We start from the raw sequence: 25,084 nt of genomic DNA, 5'->3' as shown, positions 1-25,084 counted from the left end.
CTTTTGCTCTGCTGGGAGAGCAAAAAGTCTCCCGAGTGCCATTATTTGCAAGGAAAAGAGCTAGAGGTGATGTCTAGGGGATTTTTCACTGCATACTGATGAAACTTCTGTCACTCTCAAGAATAGTTCTGGCTGACGTGAGTCTAGTTGTGCAATTTTTTCCTGTATTTACAGCGAAGAATGCAAGACCTAACAGCTGAGGTAACGAGCAGTCTGCTGCAGTTTCCAGAGGTGACTCTTCAGGCACTTGGGGAAGATGAGGGAACCCTCGGCTCTGTGCTGTGCGGGAGGTTTTCTGGAGGTGAGCATTTTCCTTTAAATTTGGTCTCGGTATAAAGCTGTTCTTGCCTGGAGGCTACCTGAAGCCTCAGGTCATCGTATCAGCTGTGTCAGGTTGGTGCTGTTAAGAGGCATCCTGTTTAGAGAGAGAGAACAAAAAGGGTGCTTCAGCGATGACAAATGCTAATATTAAAACGTGAGTATAGTTAAACTTTGAAGTGGACTTTCCAGGTGATGTGACAGTAGAGCTGGGTGCCTATCTGGAGGTCTAGGCTTCTGTTAAGACCAGGTGGAATCTATCTACCTGAGTGTAAATGCAGGAATTGAGCTCATACTTCCTTTGGGCTGGCAGTAGTTCAGTGAAACAAAATGCCTTCGATTCTTCCTCTACGCTCTAAGACTTGTATTCCCATATGCGTTTAGATCATTTCTAGCAAAACCAAGGCGAATATGGTATAAAGGCTGTCGATCAGGACCTTGTCATCTTTATCGCAAACAACCCAGATTCTTCGGTGCGGGAATGACAAGTACAAATGCAAAATAACAAGGTGGTTAATTTTAGGAGGGATTGCTTGGGGATTTCAACGGGTGATTTTGAATCATTGACTAGAATGAGGTAGGTCGGTCTTCCTCTGCTAGGTACGTTTATTGAAGGAAAGGGGTAGGCACTGTGATTTTTTTTCAGCTGTTTTCAGTCTTCCGTTGGACATTTGCTTCAGTCCTCTTTCTTTTCTCTCACAGGGAGAAACGGCCTGGCGTGGTTGGCACGTGGTCCTCACCTTGAGGTGGTGAACTGTGTGACAGGAGAGCGGCTCTCTGCGTACCGTTTCAGTGGAGTCAATGAACAGCCTCCCACTGTTCGTGTGGTGAAGGAGTTTTCCTGGGAGAAGAGAACTGGACTGCTGGTTGGGTTGGAAGACGCAGAGGGAAGTGTTCTCTGTCTGTACGACCTTGGACTCTCAAGAGTGGTTAAAGCAGTTGTTCTTCCCGGGAGGGTAGGTACTTTTTAATTGGAGAAACGAAGCTTTGATGTTGTTAGGTGCTGCGTAGGCCTGTTTTAGGACAAGCTTTGGAGCGTCTCTTTGTAGGAGGTATTTTTTCTATCGCGCGTTAACATCCTGTCACTTGAGAGTATCCAGTCAAGACGGTGTTGCTGTAAAATCTTGGGCTTAATGTGCCATTATTGTTGGAGTTTACTGAGAGTAAAACAAGTTTTCTGGTTTTATTGTAGAGCACAGAGTTACCCGATTCTCTCCTTCCGCAAAAAGGCATTGAAAATGACCTTTGTTTGGCCCTAATTGCTTGATTTCCATCAGAAATACCGTCTTTAAAATGGCTCAGAATTCCATAGTTGTGCTGTAAATGACTTCGACACATTGCCTTGAATCTCAGCCTAGCAAGCAGGCTGAGGAGAACACATTTTTCTGTTGACTTAGGAGAGGAAAAAAGAGCCTCTAGTGAGTTATCTGACAGATTGTTGGGAGGTCACCTTTCAGCCTGCAGTCCTTGAATCTCTGCTCTCTGACTAGTGTGTTTGTGTAGATGGGACACACTGGTGTAATGTTGCTGATGTTTTCTGTCTTCTGTAACCCAGAAACTCAAATGATGTGTGTCCCCTAGCCTCTTATCTTAATGTAAACAAGAATCGGTGGCAGTTAATAGAACATCAAGATTCATTTTTATCATCTTAGAATCTGCAACAACTAACTAACTAACTTCTTAGCCAGCTTTCCATCAGCTGCTTTGGTTTGACTTGCTAGAATACAGGTGGAGTTTTGTTTGTTTGTAATGCTACAGTGTGATGACTAGTAGTAAGCATTCGTATTGGGGTGACTGAGAGAGAGAAATACGTGCAGCTTTAGCGCAGGAGTCTTTGTGTGCTCGTGTCTCTGCTCTAGCAGTCAGTGTTGTCCTGGGATGTGCTGCAACGTGTGCTGAAAGGTCTGTCTTCGCCTTGTGAGACAGTTGCGTGCAGACTGCTGGGCACGTGAGAGAGCAGTGTGCGCTTCCTCCTTTAGGTGGAGTCACCTTTTTATCTGAGAAGCTGCTGCTTTAGGCTGGCTTTTAACATTTTTCTCAACATTCGTGAAAGCGCTGGTGTGCATTTAAAGCTTCTTTTCCTTTATGTGGTTGTTACTTTTCTTCTAAATGCGGACTAGTGTGAATTTTACTAAGCTGGTCTCTCCCTTCAACGCTTTCTAAATACGTTTCGCTCCCATGGAAATGGTGTGTCTCCCATGCAACTTGGCCGCTGCCTCGTCTGACTCTCGAGCCCTGATTTATCCTAACGCCCGTTTGTCAAAGAAGGCATAGACTGTACCGCGGTGCTGGTGGGCTGTGAGCGGTGGGAGACCTCGATGTAGTTGTGTTTGTCTGTCTTAAGCCCCTTGAATACGATAAAGTTTCTTGCGTATAACTGATTTTCTGTGTTTTCCTCCAGTTAATTACTGCGAAGTAGGAAATGGAAATTGCTAAGCTGTACTAATAGAATGCCCCATGTAAGTTGAAGTTAAGTCACTTACCCGCAGGAAATCTAGTAAATGGAAGGCAGTAACAGGTTTTTGTACGGGGCTTTTTTGTCTTTGTCTCTTTTCTTGATCTAATTGCAAACAATGCTTTGATGCTCCTGTATTTACTTTTTCTATTGAGCTTGTCAAAGAGCTCAAATAGTAACTTGTAGTTTTCCTGTAGGTAACCGCTATAGAACCCATAGCGAATCACGGAGGACCCAGCGTGAGCACTCAGCACCTCCATCAGAGTCTGCGATGGCTCTTTGGGGTGGCAGCAGTGGCTACAGATGCTGGCCATCTGCTTCTGGTTGACCTTAGTTTGGATGATTGCTCCTGCACTCAGAACGATATCGAAGCATTGGGTAAGCCTGCAGTTTTTCCACATGAATTTAAACGCAAGAAAACTTCTGTCTTCTAACGAAACAGTATGCATCCCACTTTGAAGACCCTTGTGTCAGACATTTCTGACGACTGGTTACAGGTGGCAGTTTGACATCGTATAGTCCCGACCTGATTAAACCTGGGAGTGTCTGACTGCTCCTCGCAGTGTTGTAAATGCCCCCTCCCGCCAAGATCCCTGTGCCACTATGATTCTTGCCAGAGAGGTGTAGGAATTTTGCCACGTGAGCCGGTGCGGCCGCCTGGTAGGAAGTTGTGTTGGAGGAGCCCTGTTTCCCGGGAATGCTCTTCTGCTTGTGTTAATTGACTTGGGGCAAATTTTGGGCTTGTTTTTTAAAATAAACCCCACTTACCAACACCCATGCATTTGGATGAATGAAATCTCGAATAGGTGTACTCAGATTGCATACACCGTTTTGGCTATTACAACAGCAGCTTCAGCAATTGGTGCCACTTCAAACACGAGGTGCCACTTCAAATTTCATCACGAGGCCCAAACTCCTGCTTTTCAGAGTCCAGGAAGAATTTGGTCACATTTTTACCTAGCTTTCAAATGTGAGTGAGAATACTTGTCTGATCCGAGAGTTCTTATGTTCTTTGAAGACATACATAATGGAAATGGCAAAAAAAAGTGTTGCATAAATGGCTATTTTGCCTGGCACGGTAGCATTAGATGATAGGGGTTGTCACGTCAGTGCCTAAAATGCAGCCTAAATGGCATAACGTATTCATTTATTGCTTGGTTTTGTGTGTGTAGATCTAGAAGTTGTCACTAAAAATCCTGCTGAAGTTGCACAAAGAAGAGAAACTGTGACCAGCGAAGGGAGACATCTCTGTTTTCAACTACAAAATGCTTCCGGAACAGCAGTATCAGCCCTGTGCTACATAAGCAGAAGCAACCAGCTCGTTGTGGGTTTCTCGGATGGCTACCTGTCGCTCTGGAATATGAAAACTTTGAAGAGAGAGTAAGTAGGCCTTTACACTTGGCCATGCCTGGAGGTGTGGGGCTCTCGATTTGTTGCTTAAGGAAGTATGTGGATGTAAAGAGAACTTTTTCAGGGACTGACATGAGTATGAGTATAATCTTGGCACGTTCAGAAATCCTCTTCTGACATAACTTTTCAGTCATACCTGGATCAAGTGGTCCGCCTTCTCCCCAGTGGACTAGGATTGTTTTCCTTATTGTGCCTGTGGTTTGAGGAACTGTGGAAAGCATGCTTCCTGGGGTTTTCAGAACCGGTTACTGCAACTGGGGCATCCATTGAAAGGCTGAAGTATGTCAGTGATGTGATTTTGGTGCCGATATTCTCTAAAGTGTCCAGGGTGAAACTAGTGAGACATGAAAACTCAATAGCTGACCTGTGCCTGAAAAATGTATTCTTTCCTGCGTGTCAGCTTTGGCCGAAAGAGCAATCTCACCTGAAATATTTGGCTAACTTCTGGTCGGGATTCCCTTCAGCAGATCTGCACTGACTCCCCAGAAGCTGTTGGATGCATAAATAGACAGTGGAGGAATAATTAGGTGGCAAGAGTAGAGTGTGGATGTACAAATAAGGTTCAGAAGTCAGGAAGAACAATGCTTGACGTAGTCCACGAAACGAGAAACTACCTGTGTTTGGGCCACTAGGCTCACCTTTTTTTTTCTTTTTCGTTTTGCTTTTTTTTTCCCCTAAACCTGTAGGCACCACTCTCAGCTTGAAGGAGGGAGGATTCCTGTCTATGCTGTCACTTTTCAAGAGCCTGAGAATGATCCTCGCAATTGTTGCTACTTGTGGGCTGTTCAGTCTACGCAGGAAAGGTGAATAAAAACTTTAACTATCAGCCACTGAATTATTTCTTTTTTTTTTTAAGGATATTTGTTCCCATACAGTTGAACATGTGTATTTGTTGTGTGTCTGCGATTCTTTCCGGTACGGAAGGTGTTAAACTTAGAATGCAATTTTTACAGGATTTACCAGACGTGAAGAGGGACCTACTAGTTCCTGCCTTCTGTCAGAAGGCAAAGCAACAGTGGCCATATTCTTCTGCTCGCATTCTCAAATGGTTTGCTTTTGTTCCTCGATGACCGCTTCATCATTTGTTTGATAGTCACACCGTGGTATTAAAATACCACTAGGAGCAGTTGAGGCTGCAGATCTAGAACACCAGACGTGCCCACACAACAGCCTGCCGCCCCTAAAGGCGGCGGTGACAGTATTGCCGATGGCCTTGTGCCAGCGTCAGCAGTCTGTGGAGCCTTGGTGAGGCAGTGCAGCTCCCCGGGCAGAAAACGATTCAGCAGAAAAGCCAATGGGTTCCTGCTGTTCTGCTGAATCAAATCGGACTTGGAAGGGTGCAGAGTGTGCAAGAGGGGGAGGGGAACTTTGGTGGTAAGGGAAGGGCAGAGAGATCTCTCTGTCTGCATCAGCAAGCGATTCCATCAGCTCAGCTGTTGGTAGAGTGGCAGTCTTTTAAAATTTGACTTCAAAGCAGTTTTGATGGAGAACTCTTCATTGTGAAGATCTATTTCCAACAATTCTTAGTCCATACAACATATTACAGCTTTCCAATTGTACGGTTGGCTTTTGCCCCTGAAGCTGTTAGTGTCAAAACGCCCTCCTTCATGTTTCAGTGGCTAAATGTGGCCGATGATCATGTTTTGGGAAGAGGTGGTGTTCTTTTCAGCAGGAGCATGCTATTAAGAAAACGTCTAGGTCTACTAACACGACGATGAGGACTATCAAGCAGCTTTGTAACCAAATCTCATAATTTATCCCTTTTTCAGTGAAGGTGATGTGGTGAGTTTACACCTGCAGCAGTTAGCGTTTGGTGACAGAAAACGCGTGGCCTCAGGACAAGTCATGTATGAGGTAAGAGGTGCATGCGTGGGAAAAGCAGACAATAGTAATTTTCTCTAAGGGAGTATCAGTTGAGTTACAGGGGTGAGATTTACCATCAAACTTCAGAGCTGGCTGAAAAAATAATCATGTTTTGCTGAGTCTTCTTGGGCACGGCCTTTGTCCATACCTTTTGGAAAGAAGGCGTACCATTTTATACTGCAGTGTCGTGTGTTCCAGCTAGATCCATCTGCAAAGAGCCCGTATAAATGAAATTCCTGAAGAGGACGCGGCTTTTGCAAATAAAATTATTCTGAAATACCAAACGAATGGCATGTAGGAAGAGAAGATTGGGCCTTGAATCGCTTGGTTTAACCAAGCTTCGGACTTGAATAAGCTTCTGTCTCTCTCCCTTTCTTAAAATACAGTCATACTCTAGCCCTTGCTGATCTTCAGTTTTATATTCTTGGTTTCCCTTAGAGCTTTGTCAGCCGGACTTCTCACATGAAATGCACCTACAGTGTCTCTTCAGTGTTGATCCTGACACTTAGTAGCTGTAAAGATAACTCGTTCTTCTTTTTGGCTGGGTGACCTATTCAATCTACTCTTAAAGCCAGGAAAATATGTAATTTGGTCAGAAGAGTGTACCTAAATGTTAGATCTGGCTCCAAGGAGGATGCGTTTAAAATACAGATGTGAGGTATCCTTGTATCTCAGATAGCTAACAGAGACAAGGCGCATCTGTTAGATGTGTAATTCCATTCAGTTGTACGCCTGGAAGTCTTCCAAAATCTTTTTGAGGGGACAGTAATCTTAGTTCAGAGCAAGTCTTTCCTCCTGATTTGGTACTTTCTCTTGCATATTCTCAATAGCTATGGAACGAAACAGGGGTGACTCTTGTATCGTGGTACTCTGGTTTTTGTAGGGACTGTGCCTTTTGATTTTTTTGGATTAATTTAGATTTTGAGTGTTTTGCTTATGTGTAGGAAAGGTGCTTCCTCATTTGGCACTGTTGCTTTTGCATAGATAGAGGTTAGGTGTTTGGAAAAGGTGGTGTTTCTTTAAAATGCATTATCTATCACGGTGACCAAGTAGAAGGATCTTCCAGGGATTCATCGCGTGCTGGTTGCTATCTCTTTCTCTTTGTTGATGTGCGGGACCTGTGCTCCACAGCGGATACTTTTAGTCTCAGAACACTTCCTTGTAGTCACAGATTGGTTAGTACTACATGACTGTCTGCCTGCATGGCTGTCTGAGTCAAGTTTCTTGTCCATCTTCAGGGGTAGAAAATTTAAGTGTCTCCCGTTTGCTAGGCCAAGTTTGAGTAAAGAAGGAGGAATCTACTGTTGATCCTTGTTCACTGGATAGAGTTCATAGGAGCTCAAAAGACTTTTTCAATACAGCAGTGCTTTTTGTTCCAGGAATTAGGTTTGAGGCTATGAAGCAGTGCCTCTTTGACTGTGTGTCATGGTAAGAGTCACAAATAGGACTTATGGAACATGTGGTACTGTGTTTTTCTATATGCGTGTCAAACTCTCGTCTCCATTGCCTTCAAGGCTGGTTTAAGTCTGCTTAAGTAATTAAACAGAAAGGTATGTTTAAGTAATGCTTCCAAAGACCTTTTTTGTACTGTCGCAGCAGTTGCTAAATCTGGTGCATCAAATCACGATCGTAGAGCGCATCTTTACCCTCGTTCCGCACAATGCTTGCGGATGGGCAGAGTATACACTCTCTACTTTGATATCAGAGTTTGACCAGTGTATGTATGTAATGTATGTTTTTATCTTAGAATGACCTTTGCTCTCTTCTCTGATTTTTTCCCCCAGGGTTTGGAATACCGTGGCGAAAAGTTCAGTTTAGATCTCACGGGTGGAGTCTTTCCCTTGAGAGGCCAGTTGAGTACTAAATTAATCAGCTGCCAGACTGTCGAAAAATTCCGCAGCGACGTTGACGGAGAGGATAGCGTAAATGAAGGTTTGTTCTGATGTCCGTGTTTGGTGATTTTAAAAGAAGTGCTTTTGGAACCTAAGCAACGAATGCTGTTCTGTCCCCACAGTCTGAAAGTCTTGCCTAGCTGCATAGACTAGATTGTTGGGATTATTTACGAAGAAAAAATGGATGCTTAAGTTATGTGGGACTTCTTTAAGGGAAAAAGTGGGTTTTATTTTATGCTTGCTGACATGCTATCGCGATGTATGGTGGGGCCGTTTGTATGATGATGGTCAGTCGTTTTACTCCTCCAGCTGCCATCTTTGAACAAGAAGTTCAAACTCTCCATTGCTTAGGAATGTTACCAGAATTTTTTCCCTTCTTCAAACCGATGTCCGCATCTGCATCCAGATGGTAGCCCGTCACAAGTGCTGTTCCCCAGGGCACTGCACTGGGGCCACTTCTCTTTAGTATCTTGACCAGTGATCTGGACGAGGGGACAAGAAAAAGGGGCAGTGTGACTGAAACCTATCACAGAGATGTTTGCTATTCCGTAATTACTGTAATCACTCTTAGGAAGTGTTGTGTTTCACGAGTGACAGAAGAGAATGAAGCCAAAATAGAAAGTGGTGTTTTAAAACTATCGGATCTATCGTATTTTCTACAAGTCAGAAACAACGTCTTGTCTTTTACAGTCACGTCTCCTGACACCAGTGTCTCAGTCTTCGGTTGGCAAGTGAATACGTACGGTCAGGGAAAACCATCTACTTACCTGGGTGTATTTGACATTAATCGCTGGTATTCTGCTCAAATGCCAGATTCGCTAAGGTAGATTTTTCTTCAGTAGTTTTCCATATGCCTGCCAATAATTCATTTGAATGTCGGCATTTAGCTTACGCGCTTGTTTTCTTTAAGGCCGGAAGAATTCCCTCATGAGTGCCCCTATTTTGCACTGTGGTCGCTGGATACTGTAGTGAGCGTGACTTCTCCGAAGCTCCTTTTGGATATTCTGGTCCATGAGCGGAGTCTAAGTCGGGGAGTTCCTCCTTCTTATCCACCACCTGAGCGGTTTTTTCATCCAGGCAACTATAACTTTGGTAGGTATTTCACTGCTTTTGAGAGTGATAAGCTTAAAATGAGGTCAAATGCCATTCATTGGTTCTCTTGTTCAGTCATTGTTTGTCATTCAAAACCCAACCCAAACCAAAAAACCACCCAGTCCCCCCCAAACCCAACTCTGATCACGTTGTACTGACAAGGTATTTACTATTGTGGAACATATCTGACAGCCGGCTGAGTTTTGGTGCTTTTGTAATGTAGCCGGTGAAGTGGTGCTGGTTATAGCCTGAAATGACTGTGAACTGAAGCTCAAAGCACTCAGTTATATGTTTCTAGATACCGGTGTGTAAAAAATGTAAACTGGTCATGCCATAACTGTGAGAGTACGGAAGGTTGTCAAACGTTCCCTGTTTCTGCAGATGGTACGTGCTTGCTGACCTCCGGAGTCGTTCACATGACTTGCACCGGCTTCCAGAAGGAGGTGATCTTTTACTGTATCTTTATTGCGAGTGGCAGGAGATGTAGCTTTTCAAAGTTTTCTGTTGCACTGCTTTCCGTGTTAGGGACCGTTTCATGCTCATCCTGCCCGTCCACACGCATAGTTGCAATTGTATCCTGTCGCCAGTTGTATGCAAATGGTAATGTTTTAGGTCCCCTCTTGGGACTGTACAACTGCCGTTGTCTCCTCTTGAGGCACGATCGGGGATTGAATGTCTAGAAAGGAATGCAACGTTGCTCCAGGAGCAAGAACAAAACCACTGTAGAAGGCGGGGAAAGGTGTTACTTCTTTATTGCCCCTCAGTCGAACTGCCTGCATAGTCTTGAGTTAGAGTTTTGATCCCCAATTCTCTTGAAAAAGGAGGGAATGGAGAAAATGAAAAATCACATAACTGTTTGAGGAGTGAAAATTTTGTTTTCTCCCAAACTCGGCCAAATTATAACTTCTGAGCCACGGCACAGATTGTGACAGATAATTTTGAGTGAAGTTTCAGCTCACTAAATGTTTCCAACATGAATCGGCTTCCATACGAACAGGCATAGAAAGGATCTTCCAAAGCGTGAAGTTGCATGTTAGCTTAGCTTATATAGAATGTATTTTGTGTCAGTGTTGAGGGAAAGAGCAAGGCCTGTGTATAGACAGAGAAGGTAGAAAAGACTTAATTACGCAGATTGCTAACCTAAAGCATCTTAGTGGTTCAGGCTGTCTGACGGTGTCAGTGAACATTTAGATTCTTCCTTTTAGAGGTTATCCAGAAGCGTAGTGACGGAATAACAATGCTGTCTTAATCTGTGGTTTTCGATCGATGTTTCAGACCTTGAATTTTTTGAAGAAATCTGGCCCTTCAATATGGGAAGCCATTCAGGAGAGCTACAATAGGTGTCTTGTAGCTGGCTTGCTGTCTCCAAGACCAGTTGATGTCCAGCCATCCAGTTTGAGTCAGGTGAGTGCCTATGAGGGAATCAAGGGGGAAATACATCCATCTGGTCTGACAGGGCTGGAGGGGCTACAAGACACGATACTCCAATTTGAAATACAGGTGTTGACCTGAGCTAGCAGAAGTAACCGTATCCTTAGATCCAAAGTAGTGACTTTGACTGGGAACAGCCCTAAGAGATCTGGCTTTAGAGACCCCTCTCTTAATTCGGTGCCACACACAGATGCGCACAAGGAAGCGTGCAGTCAGTGCTGGTCATGCCCAACATAACGCATGTGTCCCCCAGAGCAACCCCCATCCCTGTCAGTTTCTCAAAGCAGTGGTTCAGTGCAGTAGCCGACGATGGGGGCGTCTCACTGGGATGCGAGCTCTTGCAGACGTTGGCTTGCTGCACTGTCACTGTACGTGATCATTTGCTTCCAAGGAAGTGGGCTGTGGTAAAGGATTACTGCTGTCAGCTCTCCCTGGCAATTTCTTCACGGCTTGCCCTCGTTTTCCCTTCATCGGTAGGCTTTTCTGCATCCTCTCCGGGCGGATCTTCACCTCTGTAGGCTCTGCCTTGTGCTGCAGTAGCCCAATTTGCTGCTCTGAGACTGCCCTCTTGCAGCTGCAACACCTTAATCACCTTTATCTCATGACACTCGCTACCTTCTATGTGCTTTATGCCACCACAGTGACTTCACTCCCCCTGCCATAGGTTTTCCATTTGCAATGCACCAACCTTTCCCTGGAGCGATCAGCAGGAAGGGGAGAGCAGCCTTCCCGCTGCCCTCCTCTTCCTGTCTCCTGCATTCGTCACCACATTTGTGGACGTGTGTTAGGACATGAACGCTTCTGCACAGTGTGGTAGCTCAAAGACATTTCTTGGCAAGCTGGCCAATGGTGTGTTTCCTTGTCTGAAACCAGTTTTCAGAAAAAGATGGCAATATCACATGTGTGTTCTACATGTGTAGAAGTCGCTTTGAATGTCATGATTTTGCCTAGAGGGGAAAGATACTTTTGAATGTGTTTAAAAAAACCCAACCAACCAACCAACCAAATCCCATCCCAAAAACCAAAGTAAAAACTTATGAAGTGTCCTCTCACCTGAGAGAAGTACGAGAACACCAGCTGAGATAAGCTACTACTTAGTATCGCGCGTCTGTGCATACCTGTGATTTATCCTTGTAAGGATTACCACTACACTATAATACAGTATTTGAAGAGCCTAACATTTAAACCATTAGGATGTAAATGTTTTGCTTCTTTTCTGTCACGTTACAAAATTCCAACGTACTGTTTTGGGTGTCAGAACTGCTTCATGTCTTCATGGTCTAGAAAGCTGCTTGGCCGTAGCTTCACTGTTTCCATGCAAACGTTGCACAGTTGTGTTTGTCCTGTCCCCTTCCTGCGTTCCTGATGGCAAACTTATCTGCACAGATGTGTAACGCGTATTAGCAGAGGATGTTTCTGGACATAGTAAGCTGGAACTCAGTACGTGAAGACTGTAATGCAGAGGCATGCGAAGAAAGATTAGAATTAGGCTGCAGTAAGTTGAAACGTCAGAGGAGAAGTGTGTTAATGTGTTCCTCAGAGCAGTGGGCAGTCCAGCCTGTGGCTGGAATTAAGAGAAAGGACGTGGCATTCCTGGCCTGTGTCCTGATTGACTTTGTGATGTCTGAATGAGTATACAGTTAGAAAGAAACATTTACTGTTGATGGTTCACATGGTGCAAGTAGGTAAGGTTCTCATTTGAGTTTGTCTGTTACGTTTAGGAGGAGCAGCTGGAAGCAGTATTGTCAGCTGCTGTCCAGACAGGTTCTGTGGGACTTCTGACTGGATGCATTAAACATTGGATATCTGAAGGTAATACTTGGAACGTTGTTTTTTTACGTGGTACCTCTTTGAGTTGGAGCCTGTTGATTCATTTCTTTTTTGTTCTCTTTGTTTAAAGAGCAGCCAAGGTCTGCTGGTAATTTACGGTTTGTTCTTGAGTGGACATGGAACCAAGTGATCTCTACAAAGGAAGAATTTGACCAAATCTGTGAGTACTAGTGTAGTCGTTCTGCAAACCTAAAGTCGTTCTTTCTGATTGAGCTTCCTCAGTAATACGCCGCTATAGGATATTGCACGCGGTCCTTGAAGTGTGCCTTGAAACTCTGGAATTGCTCTGTCGGCTAACGATTTAATATTTATTCTTGAAAAGGTGTTCCGCTGTTTGATGGCTCTTGCAACTTCATTGACCCCCAGACATTACGGTCTCTCCAGCGCTGCCAGTTGCTTTTGAGCAACCTTAGCACGGTCTTAAACTGTTTTCTCACAGAAGCACAAGAGCTTACTGGAAAAGGTTTGTAGTAGTGCTACAAAATCTTTGGTATGTTTTATTAAGATTTGGAATTGTGGCAGCATGGGCTTTTGTTGTTTTTGAGGATTGGAAGACAGTCACATTTAGCTGGGAGAAGGGGCTTAAAGCTGAGCGCTTGGGACCACCACAAAACACGCATGGAGTTCAGGGCAACAGTTTATGGTGGAGCTCATGCAAGGGGGTGGGGGAGGCTACATCCAGAGAGAAGCTTTGTAGGCAACTGGGCTGAAATTACAGCAACCGAATGTGGTATTGCTGAAAATTATTCCTTTGAGTTCTTAGCTAGCAAGTTCTAGTTGCATGCAGACACCGTGTTGCAAATTGCTAAACAATACGAAGGAAGCGTAAACGAGTAACATGCAAAGTAAGTTACTTGAGTTTCTACAGCTTTTTCTCTTAGAAATGGTTCTTGGCCTATTGAGAAAAGAAAAGAATATCCCTTTGCTATCAGAAGAATCTCTGCTACGTGAGAAACAGATGTCTTATTCCTGCGTGCATTTAGTAGTTCAGGCTTTGGGGTTTTTTGTTGTTTTTTTTTTTTATTTTAGCCTTTAGTGAGTTTAGTTCTTTATAGGGGTTGCTTTTTGTTTTGGTGGTGATAGTGGTTTTTTTCTTCAAATAAGAAAGCGATACAGCATGAAAAACGCAAAGAGAAAGATTTCTAATGTGCTATTTTTATACTTTTGGTTTAGTAGGATGAAGGGAGTTTTGTGAAAATGAACAGAATTGCATAACGCTAATCATCTCCTGCCTTTTTTCAGGTTTTGCAGACGTGACAAATAAGCAAGCGGTAACCGGCCTCATTTCTTTGTATGCACGAGTGGTCATCTGGTTCTGTCGATCCGGTCTCCTTCCAGAGGGTTTAGGTAAGCGTGACCTGTCATACGTTTGTAGCAAGGCGACCATCCAGTGAGTGACTCCCACGAACGCATGCTTAGCCATGTTTTTGTAACGGTTTCGTCAGGAAGAAGTCGTGCTGGTTCAGTGGCAGGGTATGCTGAAGTTCTGTGGGTGAAGTTGAGATTTTGCTGGGTTGTCAAGTACACAGCGTAGAATGAGGCAGGCAGTTTCTTTCCTGGGTGGATTTTAGGAATAGCAATGGACCCCGGACTTCAAGGCGCTGCTTGTGTCCACAGCTTGAACTACTTGAGATTTTAAACAAAGTACTATTAAACAACAAGTACCGGAATGCTTGTTTTTACAGTGAGAGCATTACCTGCATGTTTTGAACTTTCTATCAGTTGCTTGAGGAGAAAGTACACCTTGGAAATCCTTCTTTAGTTGGATGGATTAGAAATTCCATTGTCAGCCTTAATTGTCTCACAGATGCTCACGCGGCACGTTTAGAAACCATTCCCTTTGAGAACTGGGTGGTTTTTTTTATAGTGAACTTCAGCTTACCCTACATGTTGTGAATGCTGCGTGAACTGTAACCTTGAAACGGCACTTGGGGCAAGAAGGAATTGAGTCTTGTCTCTTAGAGTTCTTTTAGCAAAGGCAGAAAGAGGATTGGCTTCTTTCAGAGTTGGAGGCTTCTTGATGCTTAGCTTGTACGATCTTCTGTCTCTTTAGGCAAAAATTTTCGTTTACAAGTGTGATATGACTGCTTTAACTTGCTTCTACTTTGTTGCCTGTAGATGACGATACGCGTTTGTCTAGACCTTTCTACAATTATCCTCTGATTGAGAGCTACTATACTGGTCAGCGACAGAAACTTGAGCGTTTATCAAGGTAAGAGCTAGAGGAAGACTCTAGAACACTTCCACGGCAAATTCAGAAGTGGAAGGGAATGGCTTTTATCTCAACAGTTGCATGGGCTATGCGTAATGCCGCTGCCAGCAATACTCTTGACTTCAGTGACACGTGTGTTCTGTTGAACAGAGAGGTTACTTTCCTGTGTTAAAACGGTGCTATCTACCTCTGCTTAGTACCACTGGTTGGTATCATCATTTTTCGGGAGTCTACTTTATTCATTGGCTAATGTGTATAATTTCTGACTACTGAAAAAGGCCATGTGATTAGGACAGGATCAGTCACCTCCAGTTCAGCAAAGCAGGGTGTTCACAGAACAATTGTTTTGGAAGCAGAAGAAAGCGTGTTTTTTAACAAACAATCATCTCCGTCCTTGACTGGTAATAGAGGGTCATAACTGTATTGGCCTAAGTCCCCTTCTCCCAAGTACGTGGTGTGATTTCGTAAGATGGTTGGAGTTACATGGAGTTGGCACGCCTCGCACTCTGCTGGCTGTCGGATAGAAGTCACTTGCTAACGTCAGCTCTCTTTCCTGGACTAGCTGCCTAGCACATAGGCGGCATGCCTTGGATTAGCTGATAATAGGTTTTTCTTTGGAAATTGTACTGAAAACTGAATAAAGAGCTGACCAAGCTTCGGCGATGGCACTGTGACCAAGAGGCTGCAAGGTGAGTTAAGGTGGAAGCTGCAGGGTAGGAGGTATTGACTTCAAAGTTCATCTTCCTTGGCTTACTTCTCAAGTAACTTACATACAGGCTCGTGTGTTCCTTCGAAGCACAGAGCCTCTAGTGTCCTTTTTCTGCTTTGTGCCATCGGGAGATGAAAGGGCAGGGCTGCAGTCAGCAGAAGACTGGAGGAAAGCCGTTACACCGGGAGGCTGGAATTAGTGTTTAACTCTGTCCAAATCCTTGCTACCTTTTGTTCCAGAGGAAAATGGGACTCGGACTGCTTGATGGTTGATGGAATGGTTTCCCAGTTAGGAGACCAAGTGGAGAAGCTGTGGCGGAGAGATGCAGGAGGAACTGGGAAATACCCGCCTGCCAGTTTGCATGTGAGTGTCCTGTTCACTGAGAACAACAACAAACGGCCGCCCTCCCCGCCAAACCCCACCCAAAAGCCAATGATTTAGGGAAGACAGGCGTTTTTTCAGAACTTTTAATTTTTCATTTCAGGCACTGCTGGATCTCTATTTGCTAGAAAACATTGAAGAAAACTGCAAACACGCAATTGTATCCTTTCTAGTTATTTTTATTACACCTCCAGGGGATGCACATAAATGTTCTTCAGTGTTGGTCGCCGACCTGTTTCATGACATTTTTTCATTTATGCTTCAAAGACGATGCAAGTGAAAACATTTAGTTTAGCGTTAAGTTGTAGACAGAAGCGCTGTTTTATTTCTTTGTACTGTGGATTTTTGATGACTTTTTTCTTAAACGTTTTGTTGCAAAAGACTTCTCCGATAGGGAGAAAACTGTTTTAGTAATAAGGGTTGAAGATATAAAATGTCCTTAGTTTTTCTCCAAATTTAAACACCGTTTAAAATTTTCTAAAACACCCATGATGGGTTATAAAACAATTTCTGTTTCAGAGCAAAAGGATTTCTAAGAGTGGTTTACCAGTACCGGATTTTTGCTGAAATCACGGGTTTTCCAGCGCAGCTCACAGTGCTTGCTTTGGTTCCGTTGAAAGTGCAGGCACACGGAATAAGCAACAGGGAGAAGAGAAAAGTCATGGGGCAGAAACTTAATTTTTAAGCTGCTGAAATACACAGCCTTGCTTTTGCTGTTTGTTGCCTAACCCGCGAGGGGAGCCTAGAGAGCAAGGGGCTTAGAAACGCTTATAGCCCAGAGCTGTCTCGTTAGATGATGTCCCTAAAAACGGACGTCAGAAAGAGAAAATGACGCTACCAATGAGTGACCCGCATACTGGTTTAAATCCAGTTTTAATCATTCGGAGCTGAGCTGTACTGTAAGGATGCCACAATTTACACTGTTTTATAGACGCTGGACATGAGGGAAAAACCCAACTGTGGAATTTATTTGCTGTAATAATTGAGCGTTGGATGCTCCAATGTTTTGAATGTATTTTCTGCTTCCTACCACTTTTATATTCTTACTTCATTATGTTTTTCTAAAGGTAATGTGATAAAGTTTTGGTCTTACAAACTGATTAGCCTTAATGAGATACCTGATGTCAGACAATTTACTTGCTGCTGGATATCAAGCGTTCCTTTCCGAGTGAGACAGAGACTTCAATCGACTCCTTTGCAACTGCCTTTGGCATGCCTTGGGGACTTGTTAAGCTTGTTGAAGGTTTTTGGCTTCTAGATCACAATGATTACGAAGTAAGTATGGTAGAGTTGAGTTAGAGATACATGGCAGTACAAAGCTATAATCTAGAAAATGATTTTAAAACCCGATCTCTAACTTGTACAGAATTCACTGGCCCTGCTCTTTCATCCCGCTACAATCAAAACGGCGTCATGGCAGCACAAGAGAATTATTCAGTCCCTCCTGTGCCAAGGGGAGCATGGGCAAGCCCTCAGATACATCCAGCTGATGAGGCCACCCACGGCAAGCAGCGGGGAAGTGCAGCTTCTCCTCACTGTGTTGCTCTCCAATAGGTAAAGAAATACACCCCACCATTTTGTCACGCAAATCTTGTGAAAATGGAGAACAAAGAATAGAAATCATCATCCCCTAAGTTTCCTTTAAACTTTGAGTACAAGACTCTTGGGGCATCTCTTTGGTTATGCTATTAACATGCCTTTACGTCTGAAACATTAATTACAGGTGCATGGTGGAGGCTTGGGGTCTGTTGCACCAACATGCCGCTCAGGCAAACTTAGAAGACCTCTTAAAACACATGTACGAAATGTGCCGGGAGATGGGCCTGATGGAAGACTTGCTGAAGCTGCCTTTCACAGACACCGAACAAGTAAGTGGGAGCAAGGAAAAATGTTCATCGTCTCTTTGAAAAGAGAAAAGGCAGAGCCATAACAGATTTTTGGAATGATTTTTTTTTTCTCATAGGAGTGTTTGGAGAAGTTTTTAAGGACCAGCGCTGGTGTTCAGAATCTTGCTTTGTTTTTTTCATACCATTCTTTGAAACACTCGGAATAAGTTTCTACACCTTTGGTTACAGCTGAAGCTAAATGTTGACCAAAATATGTCACTACTCCAAAGCTACTCTATGAAGCTATAAATTAAATGTTACACACCACTGTTGACCCCTCGGAGAACAGTTTGTTTGCATCTGAGGAATAAACATGTATCTTTCCCATCAGCCAATCTTACCATTCCGTGATTGAGATACGTATGTTATGCGTGGCTTAGATTACTGGAAGTTGTTTGTGTCACTCCTTCCTGTGGGATGACGAGTAGGTTGTATGTCATCGCTTGTGTCTTGCACGCAACTGTATTCTTCTAGCTGAGAGCAGGCTAGATGCCAATCCACAGGTTAAATTTCTGTGGGTTTTCTTTGTTTTTTTAATTTCTGCGAGTTACAGTGTGCTCTCCAATTCCACAACTTTCATTTCACGGCTTTTATGACAAAAATTCTTGTCTAACCTCTATTTCTCAAAATAGCCAGATTACATTTTGTGTTACATGAACTTGTGTTCTGGATTTGTGACGCGTTTGCTGTTTTCTGGAATCATAGTTTTCCAGTGACTCAAACTTCTAAGGTGGTTTTGGAAGTCGTAGGTCCTGCATTTGAAAACTGTCATGCGGCCAGGTGGTGTGTGTAGGTCGCTTTTTCTTGCTTGTTTTAATCTTCACATCATGTTGTCCAGGGTAATTTCCAGTTGTCCCGTATATTCAGGGCACTGGCGTTTCAGGAAGAACAAGGGAAAGCCTGCTATGTAGTAAGTCGTTTGCAAATTGCAGGTGATATCAGAAAATTGCAGGTGATAACAGGCGTATCAGAAGAAGGTTCTGCAGAGTGCCAGCATTGTTTTAACTTCAAGTTGTAGGCTCTGTTGCTATTCCAGTCTTCCTTCCACTTTGCTAAAAGTACCAGGTGAAATCGGTGTGTGCGGATGGGTAGAACTTGCCGCTGTTCTGTGCAGTGGAGGTGTTTTCCCACACCCGTAGAGGAAATCTGCTCACTAATGCGAAATAGCACGGAGAGGTCTGTGCAAGGAACTTCTTGTAATTAGTTAAAGTTTTGCTTTATGCTTTTCTTCATCAGAATGATCATGATCCTCGCTTGAGAGAGAGGGCAGTTGCCCGAAATTCTGCATTACCCCAATATGGCAAGATCCTTCCACGAGTTCAAAGGAAGCTGGCCGTAGAGAGAGCCAAGCCTTACCATTTGCCTGCGTCGGTCGTAAGAGAAGGTAACTTTTGGGGGGGGAAATATGGTGGAGAACTAACCACCCACCTCTTTGATGGCAGCAGGCTGATATTTTTCCCCTCTTGCTTTCCAGTCTCAAGACCAACGCCATTATCCACAGTAACAAACCCAGCTAATGCAGGACATTTGTGTACTAGAGAAAATTTCCTCAGTGCTGTATTGTGCAAAACTGGAGAAGTCTGGGAAGGAAATGAGCAGGAAACCGGTTTCTCACGTGTTGATAGGTAAGCAGCCTTTTAACAAAGTTTAGTCTTGATCTACGTGTTATAAAGGTCACCTGACTCCGTACCGTTGTCTTGAGGTTATGTGGTCTTTTGTCCTTACTCGCCTGCCTGCAGTGAGGTAGTGGGGCCTCCTTCACTGGAGGTACCCAAAAGGCGCCTGGATGCCGACCTTTGCAGCCTGCTCCAGGAGAAAGTTCTCTCAAGTGTGCAAGCTTCTGTTAGGTGTTACTAACTGGTTTTGCTAGTTCTCAATAAAAATCGTCCTGTATTTTTTGTACTATCCATTGAAACACTAGGAATAAGTTTCTACACCTTTGCTTACAGCTGAAGCTAAATGTTGAACAAAATATGGCACTACTCCAAAGCTACTCTATGAAGCTATTCAATGTTACACACCATTGACGACCCCACTTAAAACAGTTTCTGTGCAACTGAGCAATAAATACACGTCTTCTTACTCAGACAGCCTTACCATTCAGTTGCTCAGATACGTTATGTTGTGTGCCAGAAGGAAGGTGCACCTGACTAAAGCCTTGTTTGGCTTTTTTGCACATTCAACATATTACATTTAAGAATCAATACTTCATAAGTACTGTGTGGAGAGACAGTTTTTCTGCTATGGTAATCTCATTTATGCAAATACATATATGTTTACATTCTGGGAAGTGTGTTTACAGGCTTTTAGGTAGCTGAAACTAAGACTATGATTACCATCAAGGTATGGGTGTACAGATACGGATAGACTTGATTGTGGGATCAAATAGTCCTGTTTTACCACCTCCTGCCCAGTGTCTGCTTTGTTTCTGCCCTTTTTGCTTAAAATTTGGCAGAGTTATAAAGAGCAGGAAGGAGGCTCGTAGTTGTCAGATGACTTTCCTACGAGTGGCGTGGTCAAATGAACTTGAGTTCCGGTATGTGTGGACTTCAGGGGAATGACAGTCAGTTACATTTTCCTTTTAATTCTAGACCTTGAGCTACAGGACCACCAGCCATAACACATCCTCTCCCTGGTGCAGAGTGGCGCGATGCATTTGTTGGGACGCCAGTTACGAAATCTTCATGGAAGCGTTCCAGCTATAGTACATCCACAGAATGAATGCTTCCAAAAGGCCAACTTAGGGACACGACTAAGTGGAGAATTGGAAGTGGTCCCAGCGCAGAAATGTAGATACATTTTCTTCTGGCATGGGACTTACATGCCTCGTGCAGCTTGAAATGGGATTACTCTTGCCTCAGAGGCAGTGATTTGGGAAATTAAGTGTGAAATGTAGAGAAGTAATTACAAAAAGGAAATGCCTGTAACTTCTTCCTGGGCCTGATACATCACCTGAACAGCTGAGGGCTTACCCATATTTCTTGTTGATTGAATGTTTTTGTGCTGTGTCATGTCAGATTTCTTGAACGCAGCATGATCTTGTCCCCATTGATTTATCTGTTTTCCTCTTTTAAATCGTGTCTCTTAACAGGTTGCCTGATTTGATGGTCCATCCTGTTCCTTCATGTTCTGCAGCACAGTCACCATGCAGAGCTTCCACTTCGTTCATGCCATCCAGCCCACCGAGATCAAATATGCATGGTTCCATCTCACAAAATAATTTTTCAGGAGGCTCAGAGCTGAATTTACTTACCACTCCTCCTGTGGTTAAGGTTTGTATTAAAAAAACCAACGCAACACACCAGTGACAACCAACCAAACCAAAAGCTTGTAGACATAAAAAGCACGGGGCTTTTTTATCGTTAAGGTTTTCGTACCTTTGGAAAAAGAGCAGTGCAGGGGCTAAACATCCTCTCTGCTGGTACAAACTCGGTTTGTAATTTAAACTCTTACTTTTGACAAGGGAAGCCTTCTGTTTTGAACATTTAATGGGTTTTAAATTAAGTGCTTTTATTTCTTTTCCTAGAGAGCTAAAGTTTTGGCCACATCTGCTTCTGGTGTTCCTGGGTTTACTCCTCGGTCTATTCTCAGATCCAACCTTCGCACCACTCCCCTAGCTACTCCCTCCGCGTCTCCGGGACGATCGGTCACTCCTCCTTTACGAGCAAAGAAACCTAGAGTATCATTCAGGGAGGAGAACTCGAACGCAGAATGGACTGTTGGGGTAAGTTGGGCTGCAGTGAGTGATTTTTTTTCCAGTTAAAGTCTTTATAGACTGTGTTTGGATTTGGATTTTTATAGAGTTTGCCTGCCTCCTTAAATTGAGAACTGGAATTGCAAATCAGAATGGCAGACTTGAATTTGGCCCAACACTGTAGAGAAGATGGTTCTAGACTTGGGAAACTTAGGGCAAACTGCTTACTGCTTTCTTGTTCATAGATTTGTAAGTGTAAAAGGAAAGCTTATGCAGACTGGTATTTCTTGGATTTAGTTTTGAAGCATGGCGCGTTGCTATAATATGATGCTTTAGCAACTTTTGACAAAGCAGGAGGCAAGAAAATGAGCAGGTTCTATGGAGACTGGAAGCTGCTGTTGAGGGGCTTCTTCCTTCTGCCGGTGTTGGCTAGCTCTACAACTTAGAGGGCTGGGAAAAGATCTTTACACGTGGATTAAATTATCTTGACCATCTGAGTCCCTGGAAATACGTAACAGATACTGCCTTTGTTCGCACCATAAAAACACGAGGTGGAGCTATTTAGAATATGCTGTGTTGTCTCAGGCAATCCAAGCGGCTCCTTAGAGCGCAGGGTTGAGCTGTCGGATGTGAGAGCTGGCCAGTTTGACAAAGTGTTGCCGACTGGAACTTTCAGCTTTTCTCTCATCGTTGCCTTTTACCCTGTTAGATGGTAAATGGAGCACGCGATGGCGTACACTGAACACTCTCTTCTCTGTCCCTTAAACGCAGAAGCTGTCGTGTGTAGCAGAGAGTACACTGTATGTTTCTAACGTCACACCCAGCAGTGATCTGAAAGGAAAAGCAGCATTTCACTGTCCTTGGTTTCATCTGGGTCAGTTTGAAGCCGGTCTCTTTGGTAATGACTATTGCATGAACAGGCTTTTTTTTAACTTCGGTGACTGAAGATAGTGTGGTTAATAAGTGTTGCTTTGCCTTCAAGAAAAGGCACAGTGGCTTTCCTTAAACGTACTGGGTGTGTTATCTGTTGATTTCTGAATTTCAGCTTTTAGGTTGGTGTGAGAGTTTGAGATGGAAGGTTTGTTTTTGTGGAGGGAAACTGTAATGCTTTCGGCAATACCTTTGTCATGACTTGTTCATGAAAGAAACATTCATGTGTGTTCTGTAGAAGCGTAAGAACTTGTGAATAAGTAATGTTTTTCTTGCCTTAACGTAGGAGCTTCCGACTAAAGAGGAAGAGGATGCCGAATATACAGAGTCTGTGGGAAAGCAAAAATTGAAGAGAGGTAGAACTGCAAAATCAAAAATGAAGAAAGCAAGCAAGTATGAAAAGCTTTTTGAACGCTTACTTGCATTCCTTTATTTTGGTAGCAATTCAGCTTTTGGCCACCTCACTTGCTCTTCCTCCCTTGGCGGTACAGTTCTGCTCTGACTTTGCGAGCCTGTCCAGCTTGCTGGTCTCCTGGGCACCGTTTTCCCCACTTCACGGTTCAGTTTTCTATTGGAACCAGAAGAGGGAGGGGCTAGGAAAGGCCAAGTGGGTGCTACTCTTTGCAGTGATGGCGTGCTCTCCTGTCATTCCACCTTACGAAACCACGCTCTTACGGTCTTTAGTTCCCCATAGAAGGCAGGAGTGGGTCAGACGACGAGTAAAGAGAACGTCTTGTTTCTGGCCGTGTTTTCCGGTTCCTTCTGGAAAACCGTCTGAGGAGAGTTGCCTCTTAAAATCAGGGCGTGGGGGCGCTCAAAAAGCTCACGCGAATACTGAGTGAGAATGCTTGGGACAGTCTGGTAAGGAACGAAAGCAAAAGGAAGCTTGTTTCTGTATGTTTTCTGCCTTGACCCTATCTTCAAAGAAGCCCATAAATAATTCTTTGGCATCGATTTTGTAATTCCAACATTGCAAAACGTTTTCCTCTACTGAATACTGTTGGTAATCAAAAAATCAATTTGATACTTCTCTTTCTTTTCAGGACCACAAGAAAAGGAGGCTCTTGGTCACCTCCACCGGTGGAAATAAAATTCGTCTCTCCTTTTGGAAGTGCACTGGATAAAGCCTGGATCGTATTGCAAGAATATGCCCAGTGTGCAAATATGTCTGAGGATAACCGAGCAGTTTAATCCCCCATCAGAACTTCCCCTCGTGGAACGCTACTCTCAGGCTTGTTATTTCAATAAAATTGTTTGCTGCAATTTCATCAGTTCCCATGTAACCACTCGTAAATAGCTTTGTTGTTGATTTCTGGTGGGGAAAACAAGCTACGGGCAGAAACCAATCCATAGGGTCTCACGAGTCGTTTACTTCTTCTCCGTAGTCTTCCTGGTACAGAACAGGTTTCTTTTTGGCGTTGGTGAACTTAATACTGCGAAGCTTAAAGCTTGATGCCGGTGTCTGCCAAGTAGCGAAGGGTTGTTACAAATCTGCTGAGCCGGGGCTTCGTCCTTGCTGGCGGCAGGAGCCCGGCCTGGTGCACCCCAGACCTGGGGGTGTCTCTGTCCCAGACCCTTGGATGCGGCTGCTGCTTTCCCGTTTGCAGGTCAGGCCAGTAGCAAGGCTGAGGGTGCACCACACACATGCACGACAGCAACGCGGCTGGCTACGCAGGCTGCCAGAGACGGGGCCGTGCCTTTACCACCTGCCATCTTGCACTGGGGCAGCTCCCAGAAAGCCGCCTCTCTGGCTTGTTGCAGTTGAAGCTCACGAGTGACACCAGAGGCATGCTGTCACTCTGCAGGTTCCCCCACGCAGCCACATTTGCAGAGCCCCAGAGGATCAGCAGAGCCTTGAGCCCAGCTGTCGTCTGTGCCCCAACTCTGGGCTCCGTCTCTGACCTCTGGCTGAGACACCGCATCTTTCCAGAGATGGCTTTTCCTCCTGCTCACTGGCTAGCCCACCCTGAGGTCTGCTAGCGGTTTCCTCGTGCACATTTGGCTAGGGGAAAATACAACAAAAATACAATAAAATGGTGTATTGAAACGTATGTTACGATGGAGTTTAGAAAGTCTTCTCTGATAAGAGAAAACAGTTTTAGTAGGAAATGTTGAAGATATAAAATCCCTTCGTTACTCTTAAAATTTAAACACCGTTTTAAATTTTTTAAAACCCTCCTATCTGTAGCAAATGGCTTCTTACTAGAATGATGTGGTGAAATATCCTGTTTCAGAGCAAAAGGATTTCTAAGAGTGGTTTACCAGTACCGAATTTTTGCTGAAATCACGGGTTTTCCAGCGCAGCTCCTGGCTATACAGGAGTAGTACTTAATATCTGTGACTTGGGATTTTTTTTCAAAGGTGTTCTGTTTGTTTTTTTTCTCCACAGACACATTGCTTTTAAAAACTTGAGAAGAAAAGAAGACAGCTCTGCCTTTGAGAAATGGTCCCTGTCCTCATGTGCAGCACTGGCGTGGGCACATCCAGTTGCTCAGAGTCAGTTCCCTTATCAAGTGCTGATCAAGACAAAAGCCCAAACCCAGTGTAAGTAAGGCTATTGCAGGCAGGAGGGAGAAGAGTTTCTGCTGGCTGGGAATGAGTGGCGGATCCGGAGCACACAGGCCACGTGGGAGTCCCGTCCGGAGGAAGCCTGGAAGGAGTGGGAGCACCAGTACGTTGCTGTGGCTCAGGCGAGTTTCCCAGTAACGGGCATTGCGGCCAGATCCATGAACCTCTGGTCTTCTGAGTCTGATGTTTTCCCCTTTTTGTCATCTTTAAGATTTGTTACTCACGCCCCTCTCTGCCCTTCCTTAATAAACCGTGACTCCAGGTCTGGAACTTCTGCCAATAGAAAGGAAGCGTGGCGTCAGTCTTTCAGATCTAATAATTGCTTCCTGATCATGTTTGATAAAATGATGGGGGTTTGATAAAAATTAGGGACTTAATTCTGTCGGGAATGCTGAGCCCTGTGTGGGGTGTAT

The 25,084-nt window shown here is 44.1% G+C and overlaps 1 pseudogene; it reads left to right on the top strand.

Moving 5' to 3' along the window:
- Positions 1–180: 180 nt before the first annotated feature.
- Positions 181–22,403, top strand: LOC134512961 (protein ELYS-like; annotated as a pseudogene).
- Positions 22,404–25,084: the final 2,681 nt, after the last annotated feature.

Source organism: Chroicocephalus ridibundus, chromosome 3 (genome assembly GCF_963924245.1).
Source record: "Chroicocephalus ridibundus chromosome 3, bChrRid1.1, whole genome shotgun sequence".
In the NCBI taxonomy this organism is placed as follows: Eukaryota; Metazoa; Chordata; class Aves; order Charadriiformes; family Laridae; genus Chroicocephalus; species Chroicocephalus ridibundus.
This window is presented reverse-complemented; position numbering and strand designations above follow the sequence as displayed.